Below are 26521 nucleotides of genomic sequence, written 5' to 3'. Positions count from 1 at the left end.
AACCAACGAGCATAGCTCATGTGGAAGAAATTCTGAGGCTGTGTCAGAATGGCCAGCAATAACTTCCGCATACATGAAAGTGATTGCGAACCACATAAACACATCCCAATAAATCCACCATAAATGTATTCTTAAATTAACTGCCCCCTAGCTAGATGCCCCCGGAAAGGCTCCCGGCCACCCAACACCAGCCAACATGAGGGCAAATGGGATGGAAGGGGGTTCAGAATGGAATACCATACTTTTTCAAATTGTATAGGAATATGTGACTGCAGTAAGCCCCCAAGGCACTTCTCAAGGCCGTAGAAGGGTCTGAGATGTAAGAGATGGACCTAAAGTTTAAGAGTCTTGATTTTATAGCAGATTTTCTTCTGATTTTGTAATATATTTGGAAGTTCTATACTAAGGTCACTCCAGAAATTTTAATCCAAATGTGACGTAGGAAGCATGCATCTTTACCACGTGGACAAAGCCAGACTGACCTGTAACCATGGCAACTAGATGGATCTTCCGGGGCATCTTGTGGGAAAGCCATGGGAGCGGACTCGAGGAAGTGTTGCCTGCCAATGGAAGTCTGTCAGAGTCTAAACGCCAGAAGTAGGCAGAAGTCCTTGAAGACGGGCTGATATCCGGGAGGTTTCAGAGGGCCTGGCAATGAGTTGTTGGTATCTGGGCAGCATAACATAGCATGGGACCAGGTGAGTCTACGAGGAGAATGAGAATTGGAAGCACAGAGTTAGAATCAGGAAACAGTGTGGCCTCTGGTCCCCAAAGAGTTTCCTCCCAAGACAAGGAAGGAAGGACCCTGTGAACACAACTGGAATTAAAACACGAACGCGGAACTCAGTTTTACTCCAAGTTCAGTCACCGGTTCCCTGTTTGAGCCCCTCATGTCTGCATCTCTGTCTTCCAGTGAATGCCCTAGAAATATGAATATGAATAAACTAAATGTCCTGTGAAGAAAATAACACTAATGGCAGAAGGTACATCCCCAGCGCAGGAGTCACTTTGTCTAGGGTGAGATCAGGAAAGACGTCTGTGAAGACGTGTAACATCCACTAAGTCCAGAGGAAGGAGAGGGGCGGCCACACAACGGTCTAGGGGAAGAGTGTGTCAGCAGAGATGACGAGGACAGCACCCTGGCGCTTGGCATGTTCAGGGATAAAAAGAAGATTTAACTACATGGTGAATGATGCACGAAGTGACAGGAGCAAAGTGTAGAGACGGAGGCTTGGCATCAAATTACCTAGAACTTCAGAGACCAAGTTAAGAAACAGGCGATTTATTTTAATTGTCTAGAAAGTCATTGAATGTTTTAAAGCAGGAAAGTGATGGAAACCTATTTATCCTGCAAAGTGATTGCTCTAACTTCTGCCTGAAAAACATCAACATCCCTCCTGCTATTTCCCATGCCTGGGTGTTTCCCCTTGATTTCTGTTACAATCCTTCTAGATAACCTCTTTTATCACCTCCTGATGAGCCCATTCAGCCCCTGGAGTCCAGTTCTCTCTGGCTTGGATTTTTTCCCATTACCAACCAGCTCCCGTTCTGATACTACTGAGAAATTCCTGGGTGGCCAGAGAGCAACTAGATGAAGAAGGACCCAAGAGGGTACAATGCCAGCTGGCACCTGTTGAAAATTTCAGTGAAACCAAATTTGTTTGGAGGGGAAAAGCAATCATTTCTTGTTTAGACTTCCAGATAAATGTGACATATGCAGAGATTATTATCTAATGCTAGAATGTGTATGGGGGGGGAGTGGCAATTACTGTCATTTATACCTTTTCTATTAAAAATAATCAAAATCTGGGGTGCCTGGGTAGCTCAGTCAGTTAAGCATCTGACTTCGGCTCAGGTCATGATCTCACGGTTCATGGGTTCGAGCCCCGAGTTGGGCTCTGCGCTGACAGCTCAGAGCCTGGAGCCTGCTTCGGATTCTGTGTCTCCCTCTCTCTCTGTTCCTCCCCTGCTTGCATTCTCTCTCTGTCTCTCTCTCAAAGATAAACATTAAAACATTTTTCAAAAACATCAAAATCTAATAAAATCCACAGAACACTGCAACTATAATGCACATAATTTATTTATTAATATAATTTTTTGTCAAATTGGCTTCCATACAACACCCAGTGCTCATCCCAAAAAGTGCCCTCCTCAATGCCCATCACCCATTTTCCCCTCTTCCCCACACCCCATCAACCCTCAGTTTTTTCTCTGTATTTAAGTCTCTTATGGTTTGCCTCCCCCCCCCCCCGCTCTGCAACTATTTTTCCCCTTCCCTTCCCCCATGGTCTTCTGTTAAGTTTCCCGAGTTCCACATATGAGTGAAAACATGGTATCTGTCTCTGAATGACTTATTTCACTTAGCATAATACCCTCCAGTTCCATCCACGTTGCTGCAAATGGCAGGATTTCATTCTTTCTCATTGCCAAGTAGTATTCCATCGTATATATAAACCACATCTTCTTTATCCATTCATCAGTTGGTAGACATTTAGACTCTTTCCATAATTTGGCTGTTGTTGAAAGTGCTGCTCTAAACACAGGGGTACATGGGCCCCTGTGCATCAACACTCCTGTACCCCTTGGGTAAATCCCTAGCAGTGCTATTGCTAGGTCATAGGGTAGTTCTATTTTTAATTTTTTGAGGAACTTCCACACTGTTTTCCAGAGTGGCTGCACCAGTTTGCATTCCCACCAATAGTTTAATGCACATGATTTAATATTCTTCAGTTCAAAGGATGTCTCAGAGTCTTGCAATGGCACATAGCTTTAATTATGAGTATCAGCGTCAACTGAAATAAGGCTGGGTTCATGGAATCGCATAGTGGTATAGTTTATATATTGTCTCAGAGATAGCAATACCACCAACAAAGCAAACAACTCCTAGATATCTGTGTCAATAAACTGAACTTTCCCAAACTTACTCTTTTGGGATTCATAGGATACCAAAAGCTCTGCTGATAACTGCAAGGGGGAAAAATGAAACTCTTTAACCTGCAAATTTCATACAGAAATAAAATATGTTCTGAAACTTTCAAATACCTAGAATTTGGGGGCTGTGCTGCTGGCACATGATTTAGTCTTAACAATCTGCAAACTTCATAATGCAAAATAAAGTATCACATTGCATATATGTTAAGAAGGTGTAAAACCTGTTCAAGGTTGGCATACCCAGCTCCAGCCAACAAAAACCCAAAGCCAGATTAGAGGTGAAGGCTAAAAAGGCAAAAAGCTGTCTCCCTAAGGCTAGAGTGGAGTATTGGATTGAACAATATGTGGAAAGAATTGATGTTTTATACTCTCTGTACAGCAAGTTAATCCTATCAGGAATAAGTATTGATTTACATTTCACATCTAACTTTCTTAGCTTCTGTCAAATTTAATGAATGTTGATGCAGATATTGATTTCTCTAGCAAAAGGAAATTAACAGGACATTGTCCAATTTTGACCTTTACTTAATGAGCCATGTATACATCAAAAGCTTTTTAGAACATGTTGTTGATCAGCCACAGAGCTTCAAAAGCAGTCTTCTTTCTGCCCACCCCCCGCAAAATTTAAGACTTTTAATGATCTCCAAACTCATAATTACTATAGAGACAGGGCTCAACAGAAACTCAAAAGAGGGCACTCCCCTTGCCACAATGTAGGCAGTGAGAAATCTTCAGTGGCTTGCAGAATGTGGAAAATGGGATATGTCTACTTATAATTCAAATACCATCTTTTACAAGGCCCTGAGGGGAGTTTATTTAATAGCAATCCTGAATAAAACCTCTGGCTGTGTACCTTTATGTCTACAAATAAGTCCCAGCACATGTTTGTTTAAATCACTGCTACAGGAAAAAGCTTGATTTTAGTTTTGATGTCCTTTTGGGGCAAAAATTTGGTTCTGGATCCTCAAAAAGAAATCACATGCATTGCTGTTGATGTGCTGCTTCTAATTATTACGTTTCTTTTTTCTGCAACGTGTGCTTTGTCTAGAGGATTGGGAAGCATGGAAATAGTCAAACAAATATCTGGATCCTCTGAGTACATGCCCTTATAATCCTACGTGGGTACAGAACAAAAGAGTTGGGATCAAATGTTCCATTTAATGTCCTATCTTGCTAACATAAATTCCAAGGATTTCCTATATTTTGTAGTATATTGTGGATTTTTATAGCAAATTACTCAAAAGCCATAGCTACTACTAAGTCTTGAATATAGTGTGTTATATAAACACAATGGCACTTGTTATAGCCCAAAGTGCAAATTATTGGTAGAAGACTACAAGGGGGTCCGTAATTTGGGTTGAATTAAATTCGGTTGAATAAATTCTGAAGGTCTTTGCAACTGTGTGCTTGACACTGCTCCTTGTTTAAATTATGGATTTCTCAGACTCAACAGGTCCAAGGGCAAATGGAATCTGGAGGCATTATGAAGCTGGCCAAAGAGAAGAGAAATACAAAGTGGTAGGCTAGGGACCGGACCCAAGAGAACTGGTCATACATAGTGCAAGGTAACACCAAGAATCTTATAAATGGAAGGAGGACAGTATCTGCTTCGTAGAAATGTTCAGATAAGTTCCTTGACTACTGAATAATTCGTTTCCTCAAATTTATGAAAATAAAAACGATTCAAATTATATATGGTTCTCAGATATATGTCACCTGAAATGCTGTATATCTGTAAATTAAACTGTGCATGATCACATCCTTTCCTTGAATAATTCCATTCACTCACTGCATACATTAGTTGGAATCCCAAGCTACAGTAGAAAGCAGCCTACTGAGCCTTCTATAAATATTTCTGATTATGCTGTAACTCTGATTATACTAAGGAAAATACCAAGGAGACTGTAATTTTATTAGGCTCTGTCAAGTATTTTTTCCATTTTTTTTAGAACAAATCTAATACTTCTTTTTTAAAATCTGATTTTTGGCAATAAATAAATAAATAAATAAATAAATAAATAAATAAAGTAGATGTCACGGAAAACAGATTGGAGGAAATGGACAGCTTTTGCAAATTCATACGTCAAATAGATTCCTAAAATTTTATAAGAATATTCTTTTAAATAAAAAATTTACAATCGAGACTTTGACCCGATTTCAGGGTCAAATCCCATCTCTGTCCTCTCTCTCACATCCAATACTTACTTTACTTAGCTGTGTAACAATAGTTGAGGTCAGTCATTCTTGACCAAGAAATTCCAGTCTGCATACTGAATAATATTAGATTGCATTACATTTCCTAAAAAGCAGATTAACAAATATCTTATGCGGGTGAAAGAGATTAAGCAGTAGAAACAAATTATCAAACGGAGTTTTGGAACTTTAGAAGTTTTCCTTTAGAAGTCTTAAAAATAGGTTACAAAGTCATATGGGATGGTAGAATTGTGGTCTCTCCTGAAGCAGGGAATAGGCCATATAACTCCTTGAGATTCTGCCCAGTTCAGTGAGTCTATAATTTTATTTTTTAAATGCAGTAGCAATGTGTGAAGGCTCTTTAAGAGCTATGGGACTGGGAATGATCTTATTTTTATACTAATGATACACTGTAGTCACATGATGTTCTTTCCTCTCAGGATCTTGGAGAGCTTTCTTGACATTTTCTAATTAACTTTCCTTGCATTTCTCAGAAGCACGGATAAGGCACATGTTATTATCCACACGGTAGGCACAGCAAAGTTGAGTGCCTAGGGATAAAAAAAATGAGTGAACCTATACTTATAAAGCTTGAATACTCAAATTAACAAAAGACTTGCTGTGCTTTTAATAAGGCAGAATTTATAGAGAAGGTAGCTGTAGCTGCACAAAATCCTAGGTGTGTGAGATGAAAAGAGAAAAACCATTTTCGGGGAGCACTGTGTAGAATTGTGTACATGGCGCTGGTTCACTACGTGTAGCAAAAGGATCTAAGAGCAACTATGATCTAAGAGCCACTGTAAGCAGCCTTCGGGGGAAAATCCAATCAAAACCAATGGATGGTTCAAGTTATGTATGGTATGAATTCCATTTACCTCAACCAGTAATTTTGCTGTATATAAGGCTGTCATTTCAGAAGTCCCAACAAAAGGCATTAAGGGGAAGTGAAAGCATGAAAAAGGCACAAAGGAACATAAGGCTCAATTCTGGTGAACGGGGTCCATTTTTGTTTGGATATGCAACACATGGTAACTCAACTGATATACTTCATCCTCACAATCACCCTCACGTAGCTGTATGTATTGAAGTTCAAATGGTCAGAGAATTCCTTGAGAGTTATGAGCATTTGTAGACAGAGAAGGTTTTTGTCCAGTTGTTTTTCTGTCTTCAAAATCAAACATGAAAATTTCAAAGTTTGGAGATTGTCAGGAGGAGGGGCATGTACTCAGGGATGTACCATTAGGAAATCTGTGTTTTAGGTCTAGCCTAGCCTCCTCTTTAAAATTTGAGGTAAAAGTGACACACACACACAAAAATGTAAGACAACCAGAAAGTCTGCCTTTTCATTTAATTTTTTGTCTACATTTTAAATTTATTTTTTCTTAAAGAAATGAAGAATGAAGCAAACCTGTGATTAAGGAGGAAGTATATAATAACTAGCTGAGAATTATTTGGGCTTAAATCCAGTGAGATCACAAATCTTCTATCTAAAGTCTCAAGGGCCTGGGTTTTGTATCTGTATGGTGGTGAGGGAGGAAAGACACACACACAGAAAAACTGAGACAGAAAGAAGATAGATAGATGACCACAGATAGATAGATGGGGAGAGGGGGAGAGAGAGACAGAGAGAGAGAGAGAGAGAGAGAGAGACAGAGAGAGAGAGATTGATTGACAGACATAGCTGTGAAGGAAAGAAGGTCCACTTCAAGTATGGCACAATAGATTCTATAAAACCAACCCTGCTGGGGAGCCTGGGTGGCTCAGTCAGTTAAGCATCCAACTCTTGATTTGGGCTCAGGTCATCATCTCACAGTTCATGAGTTCGAGTCCCACGTTGGGCTGTGTGCTGACAGCATGGAGCCTGCTTGGGATTCTCTCTCTCTCCCTCTCTCTCTCTGCCCCTCCCCTGCTTGTGCTCACTCTCTCTCAAAATAAATAAACTTAAAAAAAAAACCTTTCTGGAAATAACAACTATAAATTCTGGAAAAAAAGGAAAGCAACTCATAAAGATATCACATAGTGAACCAAAAGAGACAAAGACTCTCTTTGAGAAGGAACATTTGCAAGAAAAGAACTGTAGTGGGTAGAACTATATCCCTCAAAAGATATGTGCAAGTTCTAACCTCCATGCTTGCAAATGTGACCTTATTTGGAAATAGGGTGTTTGCAGATGTAATCAAGTTAAGATGAGGTCATATGGCATGACTAATTTCCTTAAGAAAGAGGGATATTTGGACATGAAAACACACAGGGAGAATAACATGTTGATGATGGAGACAGAAATTAGAGTAATGTGTCTACAAGCTAAGGGGCATCAAAGATTTCAGGCAACCATCAGCAGCTAGGAAAAGGTAAAGAGGGATACTCCCCTAAAGCTTGCAGAGAGAGCAAGGCCCCGCTATCACCTAAATTTTGGACCTGCAGCCCAAAGAATAAGCTTATTTTTAAGACCCCCTGTTTAAGGTCATTTTGTATGGCAGTACTAGAAAACTAACATGGGGATGATACTGTCTGAATTTCCCCATTTTACAGCTTTTATCCTGAGAGTAGTCCCCAGGATTCAATGTGGGACAAATATAACTTTCAATAGAAAAACCTCAACATTACTGGACTGATAAATCAGAACAAAATTTGGGGCAACCACATCCCTTGGAAATTGGAATTCCAGGAGGGCAGAGTCAGAGAAGGGACCCTTGGATTCTATATATGCACTCTCCCAAAATCTCTGGCTGACCTTTGTATGACACATGAAGGATTCAAATGCATGCATTATGCAAACAATCATCCCTGGCAAGACTAAAAGAACTGAACTGCAAGGAAAACAAAACAGAATTTTCAGTTTGAGTCAAGCCCACTTACCAGCCTCCAAAAAACAAACACAGAACTCTTTAGAGGAACATAACTGGCACAGAGTTTTGTGAGATGTCATTCACAATGTCCAGAATACAGTACAAAATGACTCAACATAATAAGAAATAGGAAAACATAAGCTGTTCTATACAGAAAAGACAATGAATAGAGACCAACTCTATTCATAAATGTTGGAATTAGCACATAAGCAGCTATTGTTAGTATGCTCAATATTCTAAGAGAAAATCTGCTTGTACGGACAGAAAATCCAAGCAGAAAATTAGAAACTATTTAACAATGATCGAATGAAAATTATAGAACTAAGAAATATACTATTTAAAATAAAGAAATCCCATTGGTCTCTGTGTCTGTTTTTGTGCCAATACCATGCTGTCTTGATGATTACAGCTTTGTAATAGAGCTAAAGTCTGGGATTGTGATGCCTCCGCTTTGGTCTTCTTCTTCAATCTTACTTTGGCTACTCGGGGTCTTTTGTGGTTCCATACAAATTTTAGGATTGCTTGTTCTAGCTTCAAGAATAATGCTGGTGTGGTGCAATTTTGATTGGGATTGCATTGAATGTGTAGATAGCTTTGGGTAGTATTGACATTAACAATATTTATTCTTCCAACCCATGAGCATGGGATGTTTTTCCATTTCTTTACATCTTCTTCAATTTCCTTCATAAGCTTTCTATAGTTTTCAGCATACAGATCTTTTACATCTTTGGTTAGGTTTATTCCTAGGTATTTTATGATTCTTGGTGCAATTGTAAATGGGATCAGTTTCTTTATTTGTCTTTCTGTTGCTTCATTATTAGTATATAAGAATACAACTGATTTCTGTACATTGATTTTATATCCTGTGACTTTGCTGAATTCATGTATCAGTTCTAGTAGACTTTTGGTGGAGTCTATCGGGTTTTCCATGTATAATAACACACAGACCAATGGAATAGAATAGAGACTCCAGAATTGGACCCACAAAAGTATGGCCAACTAATCTTTGACAAAGCAGGAAAGAATATCCATTGGAAAAAAAGACAGTCTCTTTAACAAATGGTGCTGGGAGAACTGGGCAGCAACATGCAAAAGAATGAAACTAGACCACTGTCTTACACCATTCACAAAAATAAACTCAAAATGGATAAAGGACCTGAATGTGAGACAGGAAACCATCAAAACCCTAGAGGAGAAAGCAGGAAAAAACCTCTCTGACCTCAGTCGCAGCAATTTCTCACTTGACACATCTCCAAAGGCAAGGGAATTAAAAGCAAAAATGAACTATTGGAACCTCGTGAAGACAGAAACCTTCTGCACTGCAAAGGAAACAATCAACAAAACTAAAAGTCAACCAATGGAATGGGAAAAGATATTTGCAAATGACATATCAGACAAAGGGCTAGTATCCAAAATCTATAAAGAACTCACCAAACTACACACCTGAAAAACAAATAATCCTGTGAAGAAATGGGCAGAAAACATGAATAGACACTTCTCTAAAGAAGACATCCGGATGGCCAACAGGCACATGAAAAGATGCTCAACATCGCTCCTTATCAGGGAAATACAAATCAAAACCACATTCAGATACCACCTCACGCCAGTCAGAGTGGCTAAAATGAATAAATCAGGAGACTATAGATGGTGGAGAGGATGTGGAGAAACAGGAACCCTCTTGCACTGTTGGTGGGAATGCAAACTGGTGCAGCTGCTCTGGAAAACAGTGTGGAGGTTCCCTCAAAAAATTAAAAATAGATCTACCCTATGACCTAGCAATAGCACTGTTAGGAATTTACCCAAGGGATACAGGAGTGCTGATGCATAGGGGCACTTGTACCCCAATGTTTACAGCAGCCCTTTCAACAATAGCCAAATTATGGAAAGAGCCTAAATGTCCATCAACTGATGAATGGATAAAGAAATTGTGGTTTACATAACCAATGGAATACTACGTGGCAATGAGAAAGAATTAAATATGGCCTTTTGTAGCAACATGGATGGAACTGGTGAGTGTTATGCTAAGTGAAATAAGCCATACAGAGAAAGACATATACCATATGTTTTCACTCTTATGTGGATCCTGAGAAACTTAACAGAAGACCATGGGGGAGGGGAAGGGAAAAAAAAGTTAGAGAGGGAAGGAGGCAAACCATAAGAGACTCTTAAAAACTGAGAACAAACTGAGGGTTGATGGGGGGTGGGAGGGAGGAGAGGGTGGGTGATGGGTATTGAGGAGGGCACCTTTTGGGATGAGCACTGGGTGCTGTATGGAAACCAATTTGACAATAACTTTCATATTAGAAAAAAATAAAGAAATCCCTGGATGTGATTAATAGCAGAAAGAGAGGACATAGGAAAGATCCCATTAAACCATTCAGTAGAAATTAAGGACCTAAAGAAAAAAAGGCCAAAATTAGCAGCCCCTCAGAAACTTGTGAGATGATCCAAGATATCTACCAAAGATTTTAATTGTGGTGCCAGAAAAAAGGAGAGAAATAATAAAGGAAAAACTACATTAGAAGAAATAATGGTTGGAAATTTACCAAATTTAATGAAAGACACAATATTACAGATGCAAAGTGACAGAGAGAGAGAGAGAAACCATAAGGTACTCTTAACTATGGACAATAAACTGAGGGTTGATGAGAAGGGGGAGTTGGGCAGGGGGATGGGCTAGATGGGTGATGGGTATTAAGGGGTTGTATTCAGTGTAAGGAATCACTGAATTCTGTTCCTGAAACTAAATTACACTATATGTTAACTAACTGGGATTGATTGATTGATTGATTGATTGATTGATTTATATTTTTATTTTTATTTTTGACTCATTTTTATTATTTCCTAAGGTTAAAACTTCCATTTATTTTTTACTTTTGTCGTTGTTACTGCTTTCCTTCTGCTTATTTGAATTCAATTGCTTTTGCTTTGCTAATTTCTAAAGAAATTACCTTAAGTAATTGTTTAAAATCCTTGTTTTCTCAAGTAAGCATTTAATCTTAAAATCTTCCCTCTAATCACTGCTTTAGTTATATTCCACAAATTTGAATATGTTTAATTGTCCTTTAGTTCAAAAATTTTCTATTTGTGTATGTGCGTGTGTGTGTATGTGCGTGTGTGTAGCCTATGGATTGTTTTGACATGTTTATGGTTTTGCTCTTTAGTTTTATTTCTCTAGAGTCAGAAGACATATTTGTATGATTTCAATCTTTTTCAACTTGTTAAATTTAATTTTATTTCCCACAAAATAAGACAACTTGGTAAATATTCCATTGTATTTAAAATGCATTTGTATTCAGCTATTGCTGGATAGAGTGTTTTATAAATGTCAAATAGGTCAAATTTGTTGACACTGTTTTCAAAGTTTGTATTTTTGCTGATTTTCTACCTACTTATTCCACCAATTACTGAGACAAGTTTGTTGAAATTTCTAACAATACTTGTGGATTTCTCTATTTCTTATTTCAGTTTTGGTAGATTTTGCTCTGTGTGTTTTAAGGCACTTTTATTAGAGGCATTTTGAATTATTATAATGTCTTGATATTGACTTCTTTATCATTAAATAATATACTTTATTAACGTTGTTGATTTTCCATCTTACTACATCTACTTTTTCTGATATTTTTAATATAGTGATTCCAGTTTTATTTATTTATTTTTTGTAATTGCATGGTGTCCCAAGCCAATCCTCCATTGATACCATGAACTAAAAAATGTCACCTTATATGACAAAGACTTTATAAATGTAATTAAATTAAGAATCTTGAGAGAGACATTATCCTGGATTATCTGAATCAGTCCTAAATGCAATCACATTTGTCCTTATGAGAGAGAGACAGAAGGAGATTTGACACAGAGAGAAGAGGTGAAGGCATTATAACCCAGAGGCAAGGATTACAGAGATACAGCCACAAATCAATAAACGCCATAAGTTACCAGAAGCTGAAAAAGCAGGGAACAAATTCTCCTCTAGGGCCCCTGGAGGCATGGTACTAGGCTGACACTGAACTTGGTGCAGGGATAATGACCTCAAACATGTGGCCTCCAGAACTATGAGAGAATAAATTTCTATTGTTTTAAGCCACCAAGTTTATGATAATTTGCTATAGCAGCCACAGGAAGCTAACATACAAGGTCTGTCTTCTTTCATTTTACTCGTAACTGATCTATTTTTTTAAAAACTGTATTTAGGTAACATAGAGTAAGGTCTTTCCTTATTATTCATCTATTCCTGCTTTTCATTATGTTATTTAGGACATTTATATTTAATGTAATAACAAATATAGTTGGGTTAAATCTAGTAAATTCTGGTTTCCATTTGTCCCACTAACTCTATATCCTTGTTTCACTCTTCCATTCCTTCTGTTGGACACAGCATTTTTATATTTCTATTTTTTCCTGCTACTTATTTGTTATTCATTTTTACTATGGATTATTGTCTTTTTTAAACAATTGAAAATTAAAACAAATTATTTTATATTTACCTACATTTTTACTATTTCTAGTTTCACTTCAATTTATTGTGTACACCCAAACTTTTATCTGGATATCATTCTCCTTCTATTGAATAACTTTTCTAAACATTTTTTGTTGGTTCAAGACTGATGACAATAAATCCTCTCAGCTTTAATTTTATTTTAATTATTTTATCCTAATTTATGAAACATGTTATCTAGATATAGATTTAGAAGTTAATTTTTTTTAATTTTAGTAATGTCATTAAACGGATGTAAAATAGCACTTTGAGGGAAATTTTTAATTTTAAATGTATGATTTTACTTAGAAAAGGGAAAACTGAGGCAAGAATTAGTAAAAGTCATTTCAGGATCAGAAGGGTCTTTACTCATCTGATCTCCCATTTCCAGAGAGGAGACTCTATGCTGTGGAAACTTAAAAGGGGCTCCTAATAAACAATCTGAAACTGAGGTTAAAAGTAGGAAAAATTTGGCAGCAAGGGCCATTTATACCTTTTAGTGACTCTCCAAACAAACTTTAAATTCCATTTCTGGAGTTTTAATACAATCAAAATATCTTATCTGTTTGATTTTTTTTTAACATATTGTCTGGAGAGGTGGGTCCTAGCTTTGTAAGATCTTTCCTACTCAAACATTTTATTAACTTACCGGGGAAAAAAATGATAACACATAGCTTGCTAATAATTTTTTTTAGTTTTCAAAAATTTTAACATTCATGACATGATTTGATTATTACAAACTCTATATAAGAGGTTTAGATGATATTCCTTTTCCCTATGCACAGATAAGGAAACACAGACACAGAGATTACACAGCTAATAAGTGGCACCAATGGGACCCGGATATGCTCGTCACCACAACACTACAACACTGACTCAATTCTTTACCATAGCACTGTAACAGTTTGATGTCAAATTTTGGAACCCAAAGAGAATGATATCTAGTTGAAGAATCCTAGTAGCAGTAGTGTGTGTATGTGTGTGTGTGTGTGTGTGTGTGTGTGTGTGTGTGTGTGTGTGTGCTGAACAAAAGAAATAATTGCTTAATAGACAGAGTTTATACCCCAAGTGAATGTGGATCCACAAGTGTTATCTCAAATATCCTTCTTTCCATATCATTGGATCCACTGCTAAATGTATCTCAGATTTTATATTCAAGAATCTTCCATTGTAATCTCATAGATTCAAGTCCCAGGAATTTGAATATGAGACAAGAGGTTAAACTTGGAAGTGGACCATCCCCCCCTCCTCCACTGCTAATATTTTTTTCAAAACTTAAGCCATTTTTGTGGATCAGGCACAACCTGAAAGTCCACAAACTCTTAAATATCTCAGTCTTTTACTTTAAATCCATCCTGTTATTAATATATCTGCAGCCTGCTAAACCCAAATATCCCTGAATTAAACCACAGGAGGTCAAGATATGCAGTATTCTGCCAAAGGCATTTTAAGTTTCTTTCCCCCATTTTTCCACAGGGTTTACGACTTTTAAAATAACAACTCCCTTTCTTTTTTTTTCCTTTACCTATAAACAAGAAACTTACAGCAAAACATTTGAACAGAAGACGCTGTATTCAGCAGTGATTGAGTGTGGTTGGATTGGAAATATGGACTTTGCTGTTACAGTGTTTGTGTATTGAGTTCCTGGCAGGAGAATCCTGGCTTTAGAAAAAAAGAATCCCACCTATAGTGTATTTTTTTTTCAGGAATTATCAGTGCCAGGCATGGTTTTAGGTTACATTTTAACAGTGAGGTGGGGAGACATTGCCCCAGATGGTGGATGTAAAATGTGCCATAAATTTTAATGAAGCAAATAAGTCACTAATAACCCTACTGCTAACACTGCTATGTTTGGGGCCAACCTTAATAAAGGAAAATTAAAAAGGCACATGTAGCCCTTAAACAAGGGCCTAAGAAAGCCTAATATGATTTACTAATTCAGCTATTCACACTCTGATTGCACAGCCCCTGGTCATCTGCTCAAGTACAGCTGCGTCATGTAAAATAAATAAATAAATAAATAAGTTCATTGACCACCAGATGTCCCAGCCGATAATGTGTGCTGGTAGATTTCAGGTCACTCAAAGTTCAGGCAGATTTCCTAAATATACATATGTTTTTGGTAGCAACGCTACCTTGGAAACCATACGTGTATCTTTTTTTTTTTTTCAGCTAGAGCCCAGAGATAACTGTGTTTCCTTGAAGTCGTGAGTTCTCTCAACCCATGGATTTGTTTTTGTGAGGCAAAGTCTAACAGACAGGCTACTAGTTAAAGATTCTGGAAAAGGGCACATGGGATTTTTCACCTCTCGTTAAAATCCTGGCAAAAGATACCTGAGGCTAGGTACCATTAAGTCTTTACCAACCCAAACAATTAATTTGGACTTGATAACTGAGCAACATTTTCTAGCTGAGGTAACTGATATTCAAAGAGGTTATGTGACTCAGCCAACAACACAGAGAGCACAGGAAAGAACCAGTTATCAAATGGAGATAATGTAATGATGCACAAATGTAGAATACAGACTTAATAATGTACTAATACATGTGTGGACCATTATATGCACACAAAGTAGCAAAATTTAAGGGATGAGACAGAAATGAAATGAATGATATTTTAAAAGTATCTGGTCAAGTTCGATAGCTTCACTCTTCTTAACAAAATCTCAAGGAAGAATATACAGTTAAGGCAAGGCTCATCATTAACCATGGATACACATCTCTGTTTCAAATAATCTTCTGAATAATATTAATTCTAGGGCACTGATTTCTCGTCAGATCTGATTATATCATTCTTTTCACCTCCTGAAGCAGTTGATGAAGAGCTCATATGAAGCAGACGTGTGTCAGCTCTGTCACCGACTGTTGGCTGCAATTACATGATCTGTATTATTTTTGACGCAGACCTACTCCTCAGGACTCTTTTTAAGCCACTTGCCCATTTCATAAGAATTTAGTTCAGTTAAAACAGGATAATATCCTTTAAAATCTCCGCTAACCAGAGCATGCAAAGTACAATACATCACGCAATTTTGAAAGCCAACACGTGCATGAGGACACCGCTGACCGTCCCTCTGCGGGGTGGACACTTCCTCCTGATACCTCACCTACCTCTGGAACACATGGTGTGCTCGGCAGATGGGTGGAATGGGGGTTCCAGAGAAAATCGATCATATGTTGTAGACATTTCCCTTATTCCACACTATTTCTTGTTTTTAATAAAAATAAATATACATAGAAGTTCTATTTTTTTCCTCCTGCTCAACTTTAAAGATTAGCACCTTGGAACATATAAATTGTTTCAAAGCATCATCCACAGTCCTTAATATAATGTCCCATGTCTGAGGCTCCAATAAAATATTCTCGTTTGTCAACATGTTCCAGTTTCTCTCCCAAGATAATCCAAAGCTGCATGTGATGTTGGATTACATATTCCTGAACTACGTTGTACAGATCAGAAATCACATGCTTCCAGGAAAGTATGAGCAATATTATGGCTGACTTATAGAGATTTGGACCATTTATGTAATTTTTGTAGATGGATGGATGTAGACTTTAAGATTTTGGTCAAATACAAGTAAAAGGAAAGTTCAATGCATAAATTGCATATTTTTGTATGTTTTTTTTTTCAATCCAAGTTTGGACTCAAAAAATTACACAACAATTATTGGTTATATACCAGGAGCCTCAACAGCATGTTTGTGTTTTAAGAAGGACAGTTTTAGCTCATATGATTTTTTTAATGCAAACTTGTTTATCTATTTAGATTGTTCTTCCTTTACTTTTGGTCCTATACAACAAAAAAGATGTAATTTCATCCACACAAGAGGGTGATCCAAACTGACACTCTACCCCCATCTATCCATCCACAAGCTTGGAGACTCCAAAAGCCCCCTCCTACCAGTTAACCAGTAAGACTTAATACAAAAGAGAACCACATTCCCTTCACTTAGTGTCAGACATCAGATTCTTTCAGGGCTATATTGATTACATTAACCCTCTGGGTGGACAGGAAAAGAAAATTTCTTTTTTTTTTTAAATTTTTTTTTTTCAACGTTTATTTATTTTTGGGACAGAGAGAGACAGAGCATGAACGGGGGAGGGGCAGAGAGAGAGGGAGACACAGAATCGGAAACAGGCTCCAGACTCTGAGCCATCAGCCCAGAGCCCGACGCAGGGCTCGAACTCACGGACCGCGAGATCGTGACCTGGCTGAAGTCGGAAGCTCAACCGACTGCGCCACCCAGGCGCCCCGAAAATTTCTATTCTTAGGTAATTATTGTGCCTATTTAGATCTTATTTTAAATTATTTACCATCTTTTCGCAGCCTCAACTGCCTCTCCAAACCTTTTTTCCCCTCCAACTTTTGAGATAATTTCACCCAAGCACCTATGTCCCAGGGTCCTTTCATTTCATAACTGTTTAAGAAGGAAATCCTTGGGGCGCCTGGGTGGCTCAGTAGGCTAAGCATCCGGACTTCAGCTCAGGTAGTGACCTCACGGTTCGTGGGTTCGAGCACATGCATCTGTGCTGACCGCTCAGAGCCTGGAGCCTGCTTGGGATTCTGTGTCTCCCTCTCTCTCTGCCCCTCCCCCACTAATGCTGTCTCTCTCTTTCTCTCTGTCTCTGTCAAAACTAAACAAACATTTAACAAATTTTAAAAAGTAAAATAAAATAAAAATGAAATCGTTATTTGTTTCTGTACCACATGCTGGTGAAAACCCAGAACAGACCATGCAGTTTTCCAAAATGTTTCAAAGAGTTACGCTGCATTTTCAACGTGAAAGTAATCTGTCGTGTAAAAGTCATTTCATAGGAATTCTTAACAAAATTAATCTTAAATCCAGGTGATCGAGGGGAGGCAGAAGACACGGTAAAGAGAAAGCTTTCTCACGTGGAGATATGCAACTTTCAAGGCACCGTTTCAGTAACAAATGATCTAGCCTGTCATTTACTTGTCTTGCTCCTGGTCAGGAAAGGGAGGACTGTAATGCTTTTCGAATAAAATGGTACTGAAAATACAACCATCACAGAAGATCTCAGGAGAACTACCATTAGAAGCTTCAGGGCTGGAAGGTTTAAAATGTAGATATTTTTCTGAATCTGGAGCCAGGTGAAGACGGCCCCACAGAACTGGAGGGGAGGTCGCGCTCTGCCTTATTCGTGGGGCTTTCCTCACACCTTCCCCCTAGACATGTTTAATTAGCCAGGGCCTGTTGTGTTTATTTGGTAGATTTGGATACAAATGGGGGAGGGGGGAGGTCTTTTCATCTCTTTTTGTCAGTGGTCCCCCAAAGCCAAGGCAGGTGTCTGTGGGATTAAACATAATTACAAAGGGGGAGAGTGAGAGAAGGGAGACAGATAAAAATTCCCAACAGAGCTGGAATTTGAGAATGGGGGCAGGTGCTCCAAGAGGCCCCATGGATCCAACTAATTTAAGCCCCGATGTTGTGTGAAGGCCCACATATTCACCCTTTCAACGGGGAGGACACTGCAGTCTGTGAACACAAAAGCAACCCGTCGGACCGATGCCAGGATGGCCGGCTTCTACACCATGGCTACCCGGGGAACCAGACCCTGCTGCTCACTGCTGCCTTTGTTGGGTGCCAGCCACAGGGAACAAAGTGCCACTTCTTACCATTGTACAGGCACATGCATAATCACCCTCCTTTCGGCTTACCATCATGAATGAGCAATTACTCTATTATTAGAGGGAAGAGCGGCGGCAGGTGACAAAGCGGGACAACTTCTAGTTTATATTTCTGAACCCCTTCATTTGGTTTTGCAGTTTTGGATCGACCCCTTCGGCGGGTGTATTCCTATTGTGCAGAAAATTCTACGATCCCATAGAAAAGCGGTTTTCTTTCTCAATTTGGAGGGTCTGACCCACGGGTGGACGGGAGGGGGGAAGAAAGCGCTGAAAGAAAGATGGACAAAAAGGTCCTTCTTCCACTCGGAGAACACCTGGACTGCACAAAGGAGACAGAAACCTTGGAGCTCTCCCCCACCCGCTGTGCCAAAGCGGCTTCCCATTGCCGGCTGACTCATCGAAGCCACGACGACTCTGTCTCGACTCCTCATTTGAGATCCATTATTCACTGAAACTTTTCAGATAATGCCACTTTGAACCTAGCTGCACCCACTGTTCTCTAGCATTTGGAGAGTCAGAGGGGAACAGGGAGATTTTAGTTCGGATGACCCTGCGCTTTCTAAACTCAATGAATGGAGAGGAATGTTAACAGTAACTGGTAGATTATTTCCGTGAGTCTTGAAAGAAGGAAGTTTTGTGTAGACCTCAGAAAGAAGAAGAAAGCCCTGTTTTTAAAGCTGGGCAAGAATTTTTTTTTTCCAGACCTTGGAGGAAAACTTGAATGTCAGCATTCCAAGTGGTCATAATAAAGCATAAAGAATAACGTTATCTTGCAACATACCGTGGGTGCCATTGATTTCATAGTGGTGTATACCACGATGTAACAGGAGTATTTTTCTTATACGAGCAAAATGTCTGTTTTGAGATTTTTCTCTCCTGTCAGCTAGGAAAAATGAAATCGAAGGATTGATATTTTCCATGCATGAAATTATAAAATAATGTTCTTGTCCAAGTATATGTTTCAAATAAGCACCCAGGTGCAGTCTTTTTCTCCTTATACGTCATCCAGTACCTTGTAAAGTACCTGGAAACACAGTATATTTGGTTGCTCTAAAGCCATGGGAATATGCCAGTAATGTTAGGACTTAGAGTCTGACAAGCATACATATACTTAGGACAAAAGGAAGGACTCAATCTGGGCCCATCATTGGCACATTGGCATTTCAGGATATAGCAGGGCACACTAGGAAAATCAGGAAAAATCTTTGAAGGATTAAAAAGACTTTTTGAGGGGACAGAATAAAGGTAGACCCTTTGAGACAGCTGGTTCTGAGGATTTAGGGTAAATTAAGGGTATGCATTTCTCAAACAACAAACTGAATGGAGAAAAAAAAATCCACTCCGAGAAAACTATTAGGATGTACTGGTTCTATTCAGGGATATTAATTAGGTATCAGTGGGAAGAGATGGGGACAGAGATTAGATTATCAAGAAGGAAATTGTTTTCCACATAAGTCCCGGGGGGCATTTTGTACCAAGATGCTTAGAAGGACATATGCAATAAAATTAAAATGAGTCAAATGACAGAGCTCATCAACTACTTGGAGTTTTGCAAGAATCAGAGTAAAAGGCATCTGTTTGAGGGCTGATAAGGCACTGGAACAATGATGGGTGAGGGCCCTTCTGCCTTTCAGCGATGCCATCGTTGGGAGCTGGACCAGGCCGCCTATGATAAAGCTAACAGCAGTAGTGCGGAGAAGGTGGAATCTCAAAGCAGTGGGACAAGGCAGCAGCTAGGACTGAGAAAAGTCAGTCAACCCAAAGCCTAGAGAAACCCCATGGAAAACCAGCCAAGCCACCCTGGCGCCCCCTGTTTACTTCTAACCACGCAGGGTCAAGGATTCTGGAAAATGTCATTCACAGCTTAGCCACGTTGACATACCAAAATCGGGCGGTCCATTCCCTGTCAGCCTGGCAACATACACACTTCTTTTACAAATAAAGAGAAAAGCAAAATCGATATAACATGACGTCATTCCAAATGCAACCAAAACATATTTACCTTCTCCCTAAAAGGGGGCAAAGGCAGTTTATCTGCATTTGGGTGATGTTCCCTTCTCTCCAAGCTGAGTCACACACCAGTTTTGATATCTTGTAAATTAAATATTGAAACGTATATTAATTGCTAACATAGGTCAGGCATCACTGCTGCAATTGTTCATGGGGTCATGTTTGGTATATATGATGTTCTTCCTCCAATAGCCACTTTTTATTCTCTTGGACCTCAGAAAGCATCATGATTCCCTGCTGGGTGGGATGAACTGAACCTTCACTCCTGGAGTATCTCCCCATTTGCAGTCCTGACTGAACTAGATTGTAGTTTACAATGAACTTTTTAAAAAAAATTTTTTTTAATGCTTATTTATTTTTGAGAGAGAGAGAGAGAGAGAGAGAGAGAGAGAGAGAGAGAGAGAAAGAGAGAGAGCATTATTGGGGAAGAGGAAGAGAGAGGGAGGGACACAGAATCCGAAGCAGACTCCAGGCTCTGAGCTGTCAGCACAGAGCCTGATGCGGGGCTCGAACTCACAAACTGTGAGATCATGACCTGTGCCAAAGTCAGACACTTAACCGACTGAGCCAACCAGGTGCCCCGACAATGAACTTTTTTAAAAAAGTTTATTTTTATGTGTTTTTGAGAGACAGAGAGAGCAGGGGAGGGGCAGAAAGAAAGGGAGAAAAAGAGATTCCCAAGCAGGCTCCATACTGTCCGTTCAGAGCCCAGTGCAGGGCTCGAACCCACAAACCATGAGATCATGACCTGAGCAGAAATCAAGAGTTGGAGGCTCAACTGACTAGTCACCCAGGTGGCCCTATAATGAACATTTATCACAAAACATGGCAGGATAGTAAGAGGTGCACCTCTAACAACTTATCACTTTGTTAACATATTCCTCCTTACCCCCAAATGGACAGCACTATAACTGATCTTAAAGATTTAAATTTTTTTGATGGCTATTTATTTTTGGGAGAGAGAAAGACAGAGAGTAGAGGAGGGGCAGAGAGATAGGGAGACATGGAATCCGAAGCAGGCTCCAGGCTCTGTGCCGTCAGAGTTCAACGTGGGGCTCGAACTCATGAACTGTGAGATCATGACCTGAGCCGAAGTCAGACGCTTAACTGACTGAGCCACCCAGGCGCCCCTGAATCTTTAAAGATTTAAAGGCTGTTTCATGATTCTAACCGCTCAGATGATGCAGGTGATGGAAGACATGGTGGGATAGATGCATTCCATCAATACAAGTCATTGTAGTACTTTTAGTGTTGCAGGTGGTCTGAATCCATCTGTGTAAAATATCAGTGAATAAGATATTCTAGAAGCCTACAGCCTGTTTCTTTAGAGGCAGTATTTTGAACAGGAAAGGCAAATCTTTATCCACAGTAAGAATCCAGTCTAGTGAGAAGAAACGCTGCTCCTTCTATGATGGAAATCATCCAACATAACCAACCTGCAAACAGACGGCTGGCTCGCCCTCTGTGTGCCATATTGGGGGCTCAGGGTTGATCTCTGCTGTAGGCAGTTTGGGAATTCATCAGTGCCTGTAGCCAGAACGGCACTGTTGAATAGATGTTTATGTTGCTGAGTTCATGCATCATCTCCATGCCTGCTTCCATAGCTGCTTTTTTCACGAGCTCAATGTGCGAGGTTAGGGGTTACTGGGGAAAGAGCATGGCCGACATCTGCAGAATGAGCCATCTTGTCCCGAACATCCATCTATCTTTCTATCTTTCTTTCTTTCTTTCTTTCTTTCTTTCTTTCTTTCTTTCTTTCTTTCTTTTTTTCCAAGTTAATTATCTTTGAGAGAGAGCTTGAGCAGGGGAAGGGCAGAGAGAGAGGGAGAGAGAAAGAATTCCAAGCAGGCTTTGCACCATTAGCACAGAGCCCAGCATGGGGCTCGAACCCACGAACCATGAGATCATAACCTGAGCTGAAATCAAGTCAGATACTTAATCAGCCGAGCCACCCAGGCACCCCTATGTTTCTAGCTGTGAGCAATTACAATATCTTCACTCTCAAGTGCCCATTTGAAGAGATATAGTCTTATAATTCCTTCCTAGACATCCATGTTACCAATTTCCCAATTGTGTTGTTCCTAATTTTTACCATTCAGCCAAATTGTTAACTATTGCCCATAAATTAATGTACATCTGCACAACTGGACACCTCCCAGTACAAGTAAAGTAAAAAACATGGGCAACACTAAAAATTTTGCCATTGGAAGGATTTATCTTCACTATTGGATTTCAGAGCCTCCCTGGGATATGGCTATATTGCTTCAAATACCTACTTTGGATAGATTCAGCATATCGTATAGAATCATATGTGAATCAAGACCGGTTTTTTTTTTCCTTCGGTATCTTTTCTTAAGTATCTCATCCCAGATACTTAACCATGAGACCATATATGATTGCTGAGAGACAGAAAGCAAAGTAGCAAATGTAGGTGCCATGGGAATGTGAACCATGCAATTTATAGGTTGGTGTCTTCGTGACTTCTCAGGCCTTTTCACATTCACCACTTCTACTTGATGGTAGAAAACCACTGTGCACATCCAACTCTATAGCTTGGTGGGCCCACACAATACCCAGTTCATTAAAGATAGCTAGGTTACAGGGAATCTTAGGGGCCCATGGACAAGTGTTCTTCCTCTTCTTCCAGGTGCTGGTGATAAGCCAGAAGCTGTTTATCAAAAGAAGAATCGTTATCTACTGAAGATGATATGATTTGATTCTAAAACCCAAAGCTAGTAAAGTGATTGGGCTAAAGGGCTTTACAAAAGCCCCATATAGCATATCTATCTGCAACAGACACTCGAAGAGCTACTGAGTCAGAAGGGTCATACAGCCCAATGTCAGAGCATCTTACACGGCAGGCAGGACCCGTCACAAAGCCTTCCCCTGCTTTTAGCCACACTTGAAACTTGCATCCTTTCAGATTGTTCCAAAAATGAGTATAAGTGGCTTTCAAAACCCAAAGAGGCTCACTAGGTATTTCACCTCTTTCTTGGTAATTAGAAGGGCCAGATGTAGTAACTTTTTCTTAATCTTGAAAAGGATATTAACACATGTCCTTGATACTTCACTAAGCTGCCAGGCCCTTGAATGTTAGTGGAATGTATTTCTCAACCTCTGGCATACATGCTTCTTTCCTTCCAAAATATCCAAGATATTTGCTACTTCCTGCCCCTGAGTCCTATCAACCTGGAGTCCGCGGAGGGCCTGATACAAAGTCTTCTTGAATGGAAAGGTGATCGATGCTCCAGTGGATGAGGTTATAACAGAGGGCTGGAGTACTGATATAGCCCCAAGATGAAGTGTTGAAAGTATATTTCTGGCTTTTGTGCTCTTTCACTAAAATGTAAAAAGTCTGACTAATCAATAATTGGCTACCAGATATCAAGGTGTTTTCCTTTGCTCCAATAAAGAAACTACATTGGGAACAACAGCTAGAGTTGGAGTCACAATGTGATGAAGTTTCAAACGATACCCTAGAATTCTCCCAAGATCTCTCTGGATTTTGCTCAGGACAAACTGAGGATGTGGTAGGAATCACAATCGCTATTCCTTGTCTTTGATGGTACCTCCACTGCTGCCTTTCTTGGGCTTACTCATCCTAACACGGTGTTTCCATGCTAAATGTGCCTTTGATTTCCCAAACCACTGACCCAGCTGGGAGAGCATGACCATCCACGTACCTCTTGTGATCAGTCTTCTCTGATTCTTAACAGAAAACAGAGGATCCATAGTGTTACCTCCCAGGTTACCACCATCTATTTTGTATGTAACTTGCTTGAATTTGTTTTGTTTGTGTTAGCTTCTTCAGAAAGAAAAATGTCCCTTCTGTGTTATCAAGTCACTTCAGTGCTGTGCCTGCAACGTGATGGGTGTTCGACAAATATATGTTAAATTAACTGAGACATTTGTGAAAGGGAAGGATAACGTGTATCTATATTGGAGCAAAGTTAGGGAGTAAGATCAAAATGCACCCATGTTTGCTAACTTACTAGAACACAATGAGATGTGGTCAGCTCCAGAGCCAGGGTTGATGGTAAAAAAAAAAAAAAAAAAAAAAAAAAAAAGCCAAGGAGAGACAAAGTTATACTGGCGTCATAGGCTCAAGCCCCTTTCCTAGGGGTGGCACAACCCTGAGAAAACCAATAAAATCAAGTAATAAGGTAAAACAACATTTTCAGGAATATGTTAAGTTGCATTTGTTTCCTTCTTACACCTTCACACAGACACACTAAACAACGTAAAAGGCAGTGCCACATGTACAGACTGATCGTATAATTTAGTATCAAGACACTTGTGAGAGCGACAAGGTGTGCTATGAATAATTATGTTGGGGCAGCCTAGAGAAACACAGGCTGCCCCTGGCAACCAGTGCGCGTCACCGTGGGGTACCAATCACCATGAAACACCTAGTATTCTCAAAGCTCATCAGGCTGTATCTGCAGGATGGGGCCTCAGGGGTCACAGCCAGAAAATAACCTGTTCCATGTGATCCGCACATTGACCCACATCCCTCAGGACATAGTCGTCTATATTATGTTTGACAATAGTACTCATTCTCTCTCTACTTTTCCCTGTCAATTTCATATGTACCTTCCTTTACTTCTTAATAATTTTCCTTTACTCACGATGGTTTCCTCCTGCTCCCGTTCTGATAACCCTCCTCTGATACGGACACAAACAGAATTTACTACTCCACCCTGTGGGTATTCGTTATAGCTAGGACTGAGACTCTTGGGGCAGAATTTCTTACCTGAAGTATAAATTTGCAGACATAAATTCAGGATCTTTTATTTTGCAAGTCCAAGTCTACGAAGAAGTGGCGTATACCCTCCGATTCTCCAAAAGTGAAATACTAAAACTACTAGACCTCCTGTTGCCGTGGGCGAGCTGGATTTCTTAAGGAGAAATACTTTGGGAACTAAAATACACTTTGTAAATAAAGCTTGTGCAGCGTTTCTTTGTGTTGTTGTTTTTTTTGTCTTGTTTTGTTTTGTTTTGTCTTAATGTCAGCTACTTTCTGGGATTCTACCTTAGAAAAGTCATTCAAAAAGTAACTGCTATTGAAAAGAGCAGTTTTTAACCGATTTGGCAAATACGGAGGAGTTGCTGAATTCCGTAACATGGACCGTTTGCTTAGGGATTGCCCTGTTGTTTCATAACCGGGGCTCAGGATTCCCATCAGACCTGGGGCACAGGAAATAGCAGAATTGCAGGAGGCAAGCAATCACTTAAGGCAATGTGCTGAGGTAAAATCTCCTTCAGGGATTCTCTGCATATCAATCACATTCAGCTGTCATTCTGTTATTTAGCTGGGGCTGCTCACTTAAAATCTTCAAATTGCAAGCTAGGAGTGGCAAGGCAGTGGCAGGACTAAAAGAAAAAAATGCAAAAGTCTGAGCATGCAAAGCCTCAGAAAACGCATCAGTCTGTCTCCTCTGTTACTGAAACTTTTTCTTGCAGAGTATTTAAAATACCTTATGGTATGTGATCATCAATGTCTGAAAGATGCCTTTTTATTTTACCTTTCTTAGCGTTTATTTTTGAGAGACAGAGAGCGAGCGGGGGAGGGGCAAGAGAGATGGGGAGACACAGACGCTGACTGTCAGCACAGATCTCGACCTGGGACTCAGACCGTATGAACCGTGAGATCATGACCTGAGCTGAAGTCAGACTCTTAACCGACTGAGTCACCGAGGTGCCCCTTAATGGAAGTCACTATCAAAAATTTAATTAAGCTCCAATGAGCAAAGTTTCTTTTTAAAGAACATTACAGGATTTTTTCCCCTCCAATCTTTGTGAATGCTGCGTGTGTGTGCGTGGTGTGTGTGTGTGTGTGTGTATTAAATTGCTTCATGTATTATGGTTTAAGGAGTTCCATGAATAGGTAAATATTTAACATCTACCTCCTTTTTGCTTAATCACTCTGCCAACTATGATTACATTTGGTCATTATCTATATAAATATAACATTCCAAAATGGCTTGTGTCTCTCTTAACATATTAGGTTTTTCTACACCTATCGTAAAGAAACTAGAAGTTTTTGTGAAATGGCAGAGCATTTTAAATGGGTTGGATTCTCTAAGCGATCAGTGGCTCTCTCCCCATTACTTACAGATCTTCACGGGAAAGCTGGGCAAACAGTCTCATTAGTATGCTCCACTGTTTGCTACCTAAAAAATATACATGATGCAGAACAGACCCACCCCTGATATCGCAAAATAAGCTCACAATACACATTCTCCTAATATTGTGTTATTAGCATTTTATTCTACAAAACACAGCCTGTTTTTTAAAGTTGAACCTGTTCCTAGATTCTAGTCTGCTCCACCAATGTAGTCCTGTGCCAAAATTATAATCATTTTGATTTATAGCATATTTATAAATCAAGTTATCATAAGTATATAATCAATC

The 26521-nt window shown here is 39.5% G+C and overlaps 1 long non-coding RNA gene across 2 annotated transcripts in view; it reads right to left on the bottom strand.

Annotated features, from left to right (window-relative positions):
• Positions 1 to 450: 450 nt before the first annotated feature.
• The window catches only part of LOC147580694 (uncharacterized), a 442720-nt gene continuing 416649 nt past the window's right edge, over positions 451 to 26521 (bottom strand). The window contains exon 4 of one of the 2 annotated variants that reach the window (XR_015250754.1): positions 451 to 704. This is a non-coding gene — a long non-coding RNA (uncharacterized LOC147580694). The remainder of the gene's footprint in view (positions 705 to 26521) is intronic. The other variant, XR_015250753.1, reaches the window with a different exon arrangement.

This window comes from Puma concolor, chromosome B2, assembly GCF_028749965.1.
Source record: "Puma concolor isolate L17-30 chromosome B2, mPumCon1.1.hap2, whole genome shotgun sequence".
Lineage (NCBI taxonomy): Eukaryota > Metazoa > Chordata > Mammalia > Carnivora > Felidae > Puma > Puma concolor.
This window is presented reverse-complemented; position numbering and strand designations above follow the sequence as displayed.